The sequence below is a fragment of the Dendropsophus ebraccatus genome, chromosome 6, assembly GCF_027789765.1.
Source record: "Dendropsophus ebraccatus isolate aDenEbr1 chromosome 6, aDenEbr1.pat, whole genome shotgun sequence".
In the NCBI taxonomy this organism is placed as follows: Eukaryota; Metazoa; Chordata; class Amphibia; order Anura; family Hylidae; genus Dendropsophus; species Dendropsophus ebraccatus.
This window is the reverse complement of record NC_091459.1, coordinates 38,704,991-38,717,516: the sequence shown is the minus strand read 5'-3', so window position 1 is coordinate 38,717,516 and position 12,526 is coordinate 38,704,991. Positions and strand designations below refer to the sequence as shown.

Genomic DNA, 12,526 nt, shown 5'->3' with positions numbered 1-12,526 from the left:
TATCTTCATAAATATGGGGGGGAGGGGGGAGGGCTGGTAGCTCTACTTGTTATTCGTGTTTACAGTATAGTTGGTATGATTAGGAGGAAAATGCAGAAAATGGAGGTTGCATTGCAGACGCCACCTATTGTCTTCCCTGTAATAATTACAGAACATTTCAAACTGTATATCGTGCATTTTTCTACTGTATATTCCTAAATTTCTATGACACGTAAACATTCTGTACATGACGTATATTGCTTGTGTGGCTGTACTGCAATGTGTATGTTAATAAAAATTACCTGATTTAAAAAAAAGAATCAATGGAGCCGTATCATAACAGGGCAGGGGTTTCCTCCCACTGGGGGTGGGTCGGCCTGGCTCTAGTGCTTCAGCTCGGGCCTGATGTTACAGTCACTTTAAACTCCAGTGCATTTAATATTCTCCCTGGATATTTCTCTGGGCAGATGACTGGTGCGCAGGGCCGGCGTTAGGGGGGGGCAAGCAGGGCAAATGCCCAGGGCCCCCATCCCCCAGGGGCCCCCTACCGCAGTTCCAGTGGAGAGGAGAGCACAGACAGAGTCCTCCAGCGTCTGGCAGTGATCCCTGGCTGCTGCTATCAGGGGTCACGCAGAGGCTGCAGGACGCTGGGCTCCGTGTCTGCTCCCCCTCCCCCTCCCTCCAGCTCCTCTCACTGCACGTGACTTCCTCCTCCTGGTGTGGAGCTGTCGGGACGATGGAGGAGAGGGCTGCCGGCTGAGGATGACAGCCTGCTGCTGCTGCAAGGAACATGAGGGGGATTCACCACTACAACCAGCATGCTAGAGGGAGTAAGTATTCTGTACATGTAGTGTGTAATGTGTATAAATGTAGGTGTATAATGCATGAATGTAGTGTGTGTTACATGTCCTGTGTGTAGTGTATGGACTGGATGGTTTGTATCTGTATAATGTGTTTTCATGGGTGTGTGAGTGTGTGTGTGTGTATATATATATATATATATATATATATAATGGTGTGTGTGTATAAGCACTGCTGACTCCAAGTGTTGAGGTGAATAGACTGTACATAGGAGCTGCAGCTATTCTCCGGCCTCATCAGTCCTATGTAATTGCTGCAGCTCCTATGTATAGTGTATGATGACATCACCAAGGCAATACGGTGTATTTTATTGAGAAAAAAATAAGGTGGTATTCAGTCCTTAGGTGGTGGTCACTGTATGGCGGTAATATTGGTCTGTATATAGTGTCATTATGCAGTGGTCACTCTTTGGCATTAATATTGGTCTGTATATAGCATATATACTGTATATAGTCATTACTGCCATAGATTGACTACCACATAATGACACTATACAGACCAATATTACCGCCATACAGTGACCACCACATAATGACTCTATATACACACTATATACAGACCAATAGTACAACCATAGAGTGATCGCCACATAATGTTGGTCTGTATATAGTGTGTATATAGAGTCATTATACAGGGGTCAGTCTATGGCAGTAATTTTGGTCTGTATATAGAGTCATTATGCAGTGGTCACTCTATGGCGGTAATATTGGTCTGTATATAGAGTGTATATAGAGCCATTATACAGGGGTCAGCCTATTTCAATAATATTGGTCTGTATATAGTGTGTATATAGAGTTATTATGTGGTGGTCAGTCTATGGCGGTAATATTGGTCTGTATATAGCGTATATATAGAGTTATTACTGCCATAGATTGACTGCTACATAATGACTCTATATATACACTATATACAGACCAATAGTACAGCCATAGGGTGACAGCCACATAATATTGGTCTGTATACAGTGTATATAGAGTCATTTATTATACAGTGGTCAGTCTATAGCGGTAATATTGGTCTGTATATAGTGTATATAGAGTCATTATGCGGTGGTCACTCTATGGCGGTAATATTGGTCTGTATATAGTGTATATAGAGTCATTATGGGGCGGTCACTTTATGGTGGTAATATTGGCCTATATATAGTGTGTTTTCTTCAATAACGGTATGGAGGTAATATTTGGTCCTGATTATAGTGATTTTTTTTAATAAATTTTTTTAAAGCAATTCATATAAATAGTTCTTGGCATTTAGCGGCAGTCCTGGCATGTAGCGGCAGTCCTGGCATGTAGCGGCAGTCCTGGCATTTAGCGGCAGTCCTGGCATGTAGCGGCAGTCCCAGAATGTAGCGGCAGTCCTGACATGTAGGGGCAGTCCCAGAATGTAGCGGCAGTCCTGACATGTAGGGGCAGTCCTGGCATGTAGGGGCAGTCCTGGCATGTAGGGGCAGTCCTGGCATTTAGCGGCAGTCCTGGCATGTAGCGGCAGTCCTGGCATGTAGCGGCAGTCCTGGCATTTAGCGGCAGTCCTGGCATGTAGCGGCAGTCCCAGAATGTAGCGGCAGTCCTGACATGTAGGGGCAGTCCCAGAATGTAGCGGCAGTCCTGACATGTAGGGGCAGTCCTGGCATGTAGGGGCAGTCCTGGCATTTAGCGGCAGTCCTGGCATTTAGCGGCAGTCCTGGTATTTAGCGGCAGTCCTGGCATGTAGCGGCAGTCCTGGCATGTAGCGGCAGTCCTGACATGTAGCGGCAGTCCCAGAATGTAGCGGCGGTCCTGACATGTAGGGGCAGTCCCGACATGTAGCGGCGTTCCCGACATGTAGGGGCGGTCCCGACATGTAGGAGCAGTCCCAAAATGTAGCGGCGGTCCCGGCATGTAGCGGCAGTCCTGACATGTAGCGCCAGTCCCGGCATGTAACCTTCTGAACTGAGTAAGGGCCCTAATACATGGAGCGAAAATTGTCCGAATCAGGATGCTATCGCTCTGTGAAGACACTGGGGAACATAATCAGGTAGTATAAATCACAGACACGGCCTGAGGACACCGGGGAACGTGATCAGGTAGTATATATCTTTATTGTTTACTATATACAGCAAGGATTGCACACACATCACTAATGATATACTGTATATATACACATAGGGGGAGATTTATCAAACATGGTGTAAAGTTAAACTGGCACAGTTGCCCCTAGCAACCAATTAGATTCCACCTTTCATCACTCAGATTCTAAGTAGGTGGAATCTGATTGGTTGCTAGCGGCAACTGAGCCAGTTCTTCTTTACACCAGTTTGATAAATCTCCTCCATAGCTTTTGCTGTAGTAGGCTCTCTAAGCGAGCTCCATTCTACCAGAATGGCGCTCACTTCTGCAGAATATCAGGCCGTGTAATACGGCCTTAAAAGTGGCCGTACGCTTCCAATAACTGCTGGCTGAACAATCCTTCAGCTGACAATTATCTCTCCCATCTGGTCCCGTCCTCCCCATACACAGAAATTTGGCACATCTGAGTTTTCCTGTGTTTTCTATAAGAGGGGAAAGCCATAGCCATACAGATCTGATGGCGGCTTATCTCTCTTAGAACAAAGAGGTTGGGCATTGATTTTCCATCAAGCTCGACCCCCTATGTCCACTGATATCATCTGTCAGAGGACTGTCCAGAGAGCCCCATACACCTTACACTGATGGCCGAACCCACCACGAGCAACAGGTACCACCAACAAAAGAGTAAAATGTATGGGGACCTTAAATTGTTGCTAAAATATTTCAGCATTTGGGGCCCCACCTTTAACTTTGCCCAGGGCCACATCTAGTCTAAAACCGGCCCTGCTGGTGCGTAAAGTATTCATGTCACATGTACTGCAAGGAGAATGTCTGCTGGTTCTGCCAGCATTTAGGCCAAATTAAGGCTATGTTCCCACCAGGGAAATGTGCTGTTATTTAGCAGGGAAAGGCAACCATCTATTGATAATAACGGCTGCCTTTCCCTGCTACAAGATTATACATTTTTATAGTGGAAACATAGCCTCAAACTGCAGTATTTCAAGTGCAGAAGCCTCAGCATGTAAACACTGCCTTATGTACAAATGTTTAACCCCTTCAGGACTGGGCTAATTTACGTTTTTGTTTTATCGTTCTCGTGTTTAAAAGGCCATAGTGCTAACCAAAAGACACACATGAGCTCTTTTTGCGCCACTAAATCTACTTTAAAATGGCAGACTTAATTTTTCCATAAAGTTTGCTGTGAAAACAGAAAAAAAATTATTTGTGCAGTGAGATTGAAAAAAAAAGAAAAAAAAAAGGAATTTGTTTTCATGTGTGTGTGTGTGTGTGTGTATTTAGGTCAGTCTTTTCAGCCAAAACTATAAAAGAAAAACTCTTGGTTTTGGCAAAAAAATACTTATTAAAATACTACTGACTAAAATACTGACCAAAATACCACATGAGCATAATAATTACTATAACAATTGCTGAAAAAAGTGCAAGAATCATAATAATAACCGATATGTGCACAAATAAAAAGACGCACACCAAATAACAGGAAAAATCTTTAGCTAGGTGCTTCACATAGTAAGTATATACTCTATGTCATGCTTGTTGCTGTGATGTAGACACATCCTATCTCTCCAAAGCATTGTGGTTGCATGACGCAGCAGCAGCTTAACAGGTTTGCCTGGTAGACTTTGACTCCCTCCTCCCTTTGTGACTGTAAAGAAGACCACCCCTCCTCATTTCCGGAGCAGCCACAGATTGTTACATGATCCTATAATGTAAGTAGTGCATATACCAATACTGTATACACATAGATTTATATTTAGTTTTTATTAGTATATTTAAATGTTGGCTTCTATACTGAGCTGAATATGCAGATAGCTTGCTCAGTGCTGCCTTACATAACATTGCAATCATTTGCCACTTGGCCAAACCGTAGCACAATATGAAGGGGTTAATTTCACTACTGAAATAAAACAAGACAGATGGTTAGCAAAGCCATTCATATAAGCAGCCGCTCCTCCCCTCTCTGACCATGTAAAGGACAGGCTGAATAGCTTTCGGCTATGTTTACACAATAATTATTTTAGGCTCAAAACAATGGCCGTTGTTTAGCATACTTTGGCGGTGATTTAGGTTCTGTTTAGAGATGGTGTTTTTAAACATCCTGTTTTTAAAGTTAAAATTAAAAATTTTGGTTAAAGGACAGTGAAATGACAGCCTGCATATGAAACGGTGTACGAACAACTCAAAATAACGGCCGTTGTTCACAAAATAACTGCCACAAATAAATATCCTGAACATTGATTTGACGGCTGCTGTGTGAACTGACGGCCGTTGTTTACATTGATTTCAATGGGGATCATTGAAATCAGAAATGTAAAGTACAATGTTTTCTCGTGACATAATCTCAGAATCGTCCGGATAGGTAAAAGCATCCCGAAGTTATTAATGAATAAAGTGACACTGGTCATATTCATAAAATTTGTCTCTGTCCTTAAGGCCATTTCAGGCTCTGTCCTTAAGGAATTAAAATTAATTTCACAGCCGTTACTTTACTAAAAAAGTATCATTGTGTGAATATAGCCTTCAAGTGCTTTATAAGCAAAGGACAGCCGTACAGCCGCTCAACTACAGGAAGACAATTTAGTGTGGCTGTACGTGCGATTCAACGCCATATAAGAACTTAGAGGGATTTGCATGTGAGGATGGTAGCCAAAGAAAGTGTACTTAATTAAATTCCACCTTCTTGGACCCTCTCACAGTGCATTGCGTTTTCCAAGAATTTTCCAAAATGGCAACACAAATTATGCAGTTCCAGGCTATGTTTCCTCCTTTCCCCGCTAAATGACAACATTGACAGACACAGACATTGATCATGGTGATTTTTTGTGGCCATCATTTATTGCTGTGGTTTCAGTCATTTGTGGCCAAAACACTGTAAGGCCATGTTAACACAACGTGAGACACCGGCCGTCCCGTGACCTGGCCGGGTCATGGACCGGCCGGTGTCAGAAAAGATGACCTTTAGTGCTGCTGAATTTGGATGCGGGCGCATCCGCACGAGCCCGAATCTGAATTCCTGCTGCTCACAATGGAACGTGCGGTCGGAGCCGCACGCTCCATTGTGTAAACTGAAAGGATTTTCTGCGGCCGCTATTCATTGAATAGGAGCCGCAGAAAACTGACATGTTAGTATAAGTATACTGATATGCTGACATTGTGCTATGTAAGTACCTGATACGCTCTCTTCCTTCTATTCTAGCTATGTATCGCTCTTTCTGTGTATTCTTTACACTATAAGGTTTATGAATCTCTTTGATGACACTAATATAAAATGTTTTCCCACAGGCCAGTGGGAAAGATACAGGTTGCAGTCATCGGAGGGGGGCTGGTTGGCCTCTCAACAGCACTTTGTATAACACAAAATCTCCCACAGTGCACAGTCACTGTCATTTCTGAGGAGTTCTCCCCCAACACTACAGGTGATGTTGCAGCAGGGTGCCTTATCCCTCATGCCTTGCCTGGTAAGTGTTACCTAATAATCTTTCTTTAATGTATTGGAGTGAACAGACATATAAAGGGAATCTGTCACTAGGTTTATGCTGCCTTAAATAAGGGCAGCATATACTAGTGACAGAAATTATGAACAGATCGGTGTATTACTTACATAATTCTGTCCAGCCGTTCTCCTTATATGCAGGAGAGCAGACTTCTGACTGCATATACACAGCATGGACCGATAACTGCCAATCAGCAGTTGGTGGGCGGAGTTTGCTGGTACTTATAAATATCCAGGAATACTGAGCATAGGTACATAATGCAGAGGACTACTTATTATCTGTTATTCATAAGGATATCTCTGCATCAGCTGCACAGAACAACGTAAGTGACACATTCTGTTCTGTTTCTCTGTCAGTAAGTTTATGCTGCTCTATTAAAGGGTAGCATAAATAAGTGGCAGAGTCTGTTTAAATGCATGTAAAAAAATCTCTTTGCCCCAAGATGTATCCATCTTTCACTGTTCTGAATGACATGATAAGCTAACCCATGTCTCTCTCTTAGGGCCTTGTTACACTGAGCCATAATCGGCCAAATCAGGCCTATTCGGCAAATTATCACTCCATGTAATAGAGATTACGATTAGCTGATGACAACAATCATTGGCTGATCGTGTCTTTTGGTCCTGTGCATCGCTACAGTGTAATAGGGATGTGTGGCTGATGACTGTGTAAAAAAATAAACTGTATGCATTACCTTTCCACGGTCCCTCGTATTCTGATCTCTGCTCGCTTCCTGGAGCAACCGCTGTAGCTTAAGAGCGGGTCTCTGAACTGACAGGCCGCTCAGCCAATCACTGGCCGAGAGCAATGCGTTCAGTGATTGGCTGAGTGGCCTGTCAGTTCAGAGATCTCCTGGATAAGCATTCGCTAACAGGAGGTATTGTGCCATCTAATACGGCCCCTAGTCAGTTCCTAGCCCAATTGGAGGGGGTTTGGGGGGAAAAGACAGCTGTTGCTAAATACAATGAATCAGTTGTTGGAAATGACCACAATAATATGAATTATTCCATTGCCCCCATTCAGCTATTATTATAATTTTTAAAGTGCCCTTGACTCCAGAGCGCTATATAAACGATAAGGGTTACCTTGGTTTGTCATCATAAATCAGGAGGCCATCATATACCTTGGGCAGTGGACCAAACATGACAGTCGGCAGATTCGGCTGATTTTAGTCTGTGGTGTATGGGCATCTAAACAGTTGGTTTAGACCTGAAGAGACATATTCTGCCTCTGGAGATCATAATACAACCAACACTTTCTTTTTGCTGCTCCAAGAAATTGGGCTTCTACTAATTTGAAAAGTATCTGTAAGTTGACTTATGTACAGAGCTAGGCAGGGCGAAGATGCAGGGTGGTGCTCCCCAGTTCTTTGATTTTCCTGTATGTGTACATTCGTTTGGATAGGGGATTTTATAGCTTTTTTGTGTCAGTTTCTCATTTTTTGAGCCAAAGCCAGAAGTGGATCTGAAGGTCAGCCTTTAGCCCGACTGTAAATATATAATTTAAGATGCCAACTATGGTATTAAGTTTAACCCCTTAGTGACCGCCATGCTGCCTTTTCACGGCGGCCACTAATGGGCTTTATTCCGATGCGTACGCCTTTTAACGGCGGGCGCATCGGAATAAATTACCGCCCGGCGGCGGCTGCAGGACGGGTGATCAGCGGTCAGTGTGACCGCTGACCCCCTCCTGTAACTGCCCGGAGCGGAGAATGACAGCGGCATTTAACGGGTCCCGGTGGATGCCGGACGGCGCCGCAGGTCCACTTACATGATCGCGATGTCCCGCGGCGCCATCCGGGGTCCCGATGTCTCCATGGTGATCCCGGGGTCCTAATGAAGGTCCCCGGGGTCACCATGGAGATGCCTCATGCTGACAGGGGTGGCCGTGGCTATTGCCTGTCAGCATGAGGCATGATGCAATACATTGCAGTACATCAGCTACTGCAATGTATTGTATCAGTGATCTAAGTATTTTACACTAGTGTACAGTAATGTACACTAGTGTAAAAGTAAAAAAAAGTGAAAAAAAAGTGTGCACCAAACACAACACAGCCCCCCCCCAATAATGAAGATGCATTACATTCCCCATACACTATAAAACATTACATAAAAGTGATCAAAAACACAAATCCTATACATATTTGGTATCGTTACGTCCGTAACGACCCAATCTATAAAACGATATCAATAATTATATCGCACTGTAAAAAAAAAATAAAAAAAACTGTATCAGAATAGCTGTATTTTATCAATCCACTTTAGAAAATGCGTCATAAAAGAGATCAAAAAGTCATATACATATAAAACTTGGTATCAATAGAAACTACAGATCTTCCCGCAAAAAATAAGCCCAAAACCAGCGCAAAAGATGAGAACGCTATGGATCTTGCAATGTGGCGACAGTTTTTGTGGGTTTTTGCTTGGAAGATAGTTTCTAGTGCGCCAAAGCGGTAATAGTTAAAAAAAAACTATACAAATGTGGTATCGCCGTAACCGTAGTGACCCAGAGAATACATGTATTATGTTATTAGTGACTGCCGATACGGATTTTTACGGCGATCACTAATGGGCTCTATTCTGCTGCCATCAGCTCTTTATGGCGATGGCGCAGAATAGTGCAGCAGCACCAGTAATGCCCGCAGCCCCCTCCTCTCAGCTACCGGAGGTCACTGAGGGGTTGGGGCAGAGTGTGGGGTCAGTCCCGGCAAGTCCCCTCACCGGCGATCGCCGCTATTACCTGTATAACAGCGGCCACCGGTAACAGACATTGCCAGCGCAGCTGAACGCTTTCATCTCTTCTCACAGTGAATCCACAGTGAGAGGAGATGAGAACATGTCCCCCCCGTCCCCAGAATTAACCCTAGTGACCTGGCCACTGACCCCCCCCCCCCTCCCTGGGCGTCCATCTGATCCAAGATGGCCGCCGCCATCACTGTGAACAGACTCTGTTCACAGTGATGGATTCCTAAAAATGATCAAAGCTTCATTCTCTCCACCACCGGAGGTGGCAGAGAGCATGGGGCAATGATCGGTGGCCACCCGGTGTGGTCCCAGTACAAGTGATCAGTGGTATATACTATATACCACTGATCGCTTGTTCCAAATGGTGCCGGCACTTTTTTACGCCTGTCACCAAAGTCAAGTGCCCTGGATTACCCGTAACCACCCCAGATTACCCGTAACCACCCCAGATTGCCTGTAACCACCCTAGATTGCCTGTAATCTCCCCAGATTGTCCGTATCCTCCCCAGATTGTCCGTATCCTCCCCAGATTGTCCGTATCCACCCCAGACAGCCCATAACCATCCCAGACAGCCCATAACCATCCCAGACAGCCCATAACCATCCCAGACAGCCCATAACCAACCCAGACAGCCCATAACCAACCCAGACAGCCCATAACCAACCCAGACAGCCCATAACCAACCCAGACAGCCCGTCGCCACCCCAGATTGCCCGTCGCCACCCCAGAGTGCCTGTGACCACCCCAGATTGCCCATAACCCCACCAGATTGCCTGTTGCCACCTCAGATAGCCAGTAAACACCCCGAGATTGTCTATTACCACCCCAGATAACCAGTAAACACCCACATATTGCCTGTAACTAAAATGACACTCCTTCTCTTCTGAGCCCTGCTGTGTGCCCACACAGTGGTTTATGCCCACATGTGGGGTACCATTGTACTCAGGAGAACCTCCGTTACAAATTTTTGGGTGCTTTTTCTCCCCTGTTCCTAGTGAAATTGAGAAATTTCAAACTAAACAAACATGTTATTGGATAAATTCAATTTTTTTTTTTTCATTTTTACTGTCTAGTTTTGAATACTTTCCTCCAATACCTGTGGGGTCAAAATGCTCACCACACCCCAAGATGAATTCCTTGAGGGGTGTACTTTCCAAAATGGGGTGACTTTTGGGGGGGTGGTTCTATTCTGTAGACATTACAGGGGCACTGCAAACGCACCTGGCGCTCAGAAACTTCTTCAGAAAAATCATGCACTGAAAATGCTTGGCGCTCCCTTCCTTCTGAGGCCCGCTGTGTGCCCACACAGTGGTTTATACCCACATATGGGGTACCATTCTACTCAGGAGTACCTGCGTTACATATATTGGGGTGAGTTTTCTCCCCTGTTCCTCGTGAAATTGAGAAATTTCAAACTAAACAAACATATTATTGAAAAAATTCTATTTTTTCATTTTTACTGTCTTCTTTTGAATACTTTCCTCTAATACCTGTGGGGTCGAAATGGTCACCACACCCCAAGATGTATTCTTTGAGGGGTGTACTTTCCAAAATGGGGTGACTTTTAGGGGGGTTCTATTCTGCTGACACTACAGGGGCTCTGCAAACGCACCTGGCGCTCAGAAACTTCTTCAGCAAAATCTGAACTGGAAATGCTAATAGGCGCTCCTTCCCTTCTGAGCCCCGCTGTGTGTCCATACAGTGGTTTACGCCCACATATGGGGTACCATTGTGCTCAGGAGAACCTGCGTTACAAAATTTGGGGTGCATTTTCTCTCATGTTTATTATGAAAATGAGATACTTTAATCTTAACAAATACATTATTGGAAAATTTCTATTTTCCATTTTTTCCGGCCTAATTGTGAATACTTTCCTCCAGCCCCTGTAGGGTTAAAATGCTCATTATACCCCTAGATTAATTCTTTAAGGTGTCTAGTTTCCAAAATGGGGTCACTTATGGGGGTTTTCAGTATACAAGCCTCCTAAATCAACTTAAAAAAAGAACTGGTCCCTTTAAAAAAAATCAGTTTTGGAAATTTCATGAAAATTTGATAATTTGCTGATACATTTCTAAGCCCCGTAACACCCTAACAAAGTGAAATATGTTTACGAAATGAAGCCAGAATAAAGAGGACATATTGATAATATGACTTACTAACTAATTTTTGTCATGTGCCTTTTTTTTTTTTAGAAGCAAAGAATTTCAAAGTTCCTAAAGTGCAAAATTTTAAAATTTTTCATTATATTTTGATGTTTTTCACAAAAAACACACAAGACAGTGACCAAATTTTGCCACTAACATAAAGTACCATATGTTACGAAAAAACAATCTCAGAATCGCTAGCATACGTTGAAGCATCACTGAGCTTTAAAGGGACAGTGTCACATTTTTGATAATTTTTTAATGAAAAGTAATAAGTATAAATAAGTCTGTGTGATGTTGTTGTTGTTTTTTTTTAATGTAGTGTTTCAGTATTTTTTTCTAAAATGTATTGCTGCACAGGGGGCTGCCATGTTTATAGTGTCTGTGTGTGACGTCATTTCACGACACACACACGGACACTATACGGTACCTCCACATCATTGAAGTGAACCGACGGGAGTCCGTCTGGTTCACTTCACTGGAGGCTCCGTCACTGTGTACTGCGCATGTGCATAGACATGCGCAGTACACAGCTACAGTACATGGGGCGGGTGGCGGCGCCATTTTCTTGAGGTCCCAGCCCTAGAACCGGGGAGGAGAGAGAGACCGCACAGTGAGTGGACAGGAGAACTGTGTGCAGCTCTCTCTCCACCCCCGCCCCCCGCCGGAGGGGGAGAAATTGAATAAACTTTTGCTTTGGGTGCCGGGACATTGCTATCACCCAGCAATGTCCTGGCACCAGTCACCGCAGCTCTCTCCTTCTTTCCCCCAGCAGCAGCTCAGCAGCGTTCTGTGGGGGAACGGGCTTAGAGATGCTGCGGGGGGAAGATGGAGAGTGTAAGGCTTATGGCAGGGGGAGCAGGGCACAGCAGCGTCTGCTGCATGCTGTCCCCCCTGCGGTTGCCGGACCCGAGAGCGCCGGCATCACGATGGTGATGGGGGCAGAGAGGAGGTGAGGGGATGATGGGGGTGACGGAGGAGGTGATAGGGCCGGATTTAGCATCGGGGGGTCTAATGGGGCAGAAAAATCCTATGCAGACCTGAGAGGGATCTGGGCAGCTGTCAGTGAACCGGGCCGGCGAGGACTGGTGGTGCGCGGGGCTCCCCCGCTCCGGGCTGTGACAGGAGTGGAATGCGGCCTGGGAGATGGGGCAGCCCCGGCGTCCACCGCCCGCCGCCGCTGTTTCCACCTGGTGGCCCTGGACGCTGGGGCTGCCCTATCTCCCAGCCTGCATTCCAC

The 12,526-nt window shown here is 44.9% G+C and overlaps 1 protein-coding gene across 3 annotated transcripts in view; it reads left to right on the top strand.

Moving 5' to 3' along the window:
* Positions 1–12,526, top strand: part of DDO (D-aspartate oxidase) — a 32,231-nt gene that overhangs the window by 13,562 nt on the left and 6,143 nt on the right. The window contains exons 1-2 of one of the 3 annotated variants that reach the window (XM_069974842.1): positions 6,192–6,216; positions 6,590–6,647. The exons of 1 other annotated variant lie outside the window; for it this stretch is intronic. The gene's annotated coding sequence lies outside the window, so the exon portion shown is untranslated. Of the gene's footprint in view, positions 1–6,191; positions 6,217–6,589; positions 6,720–12,526 lie in introns of those variants that run through there. One more of the 3 variants, XM_069974839.1, reaches the window with a different exon arrangement.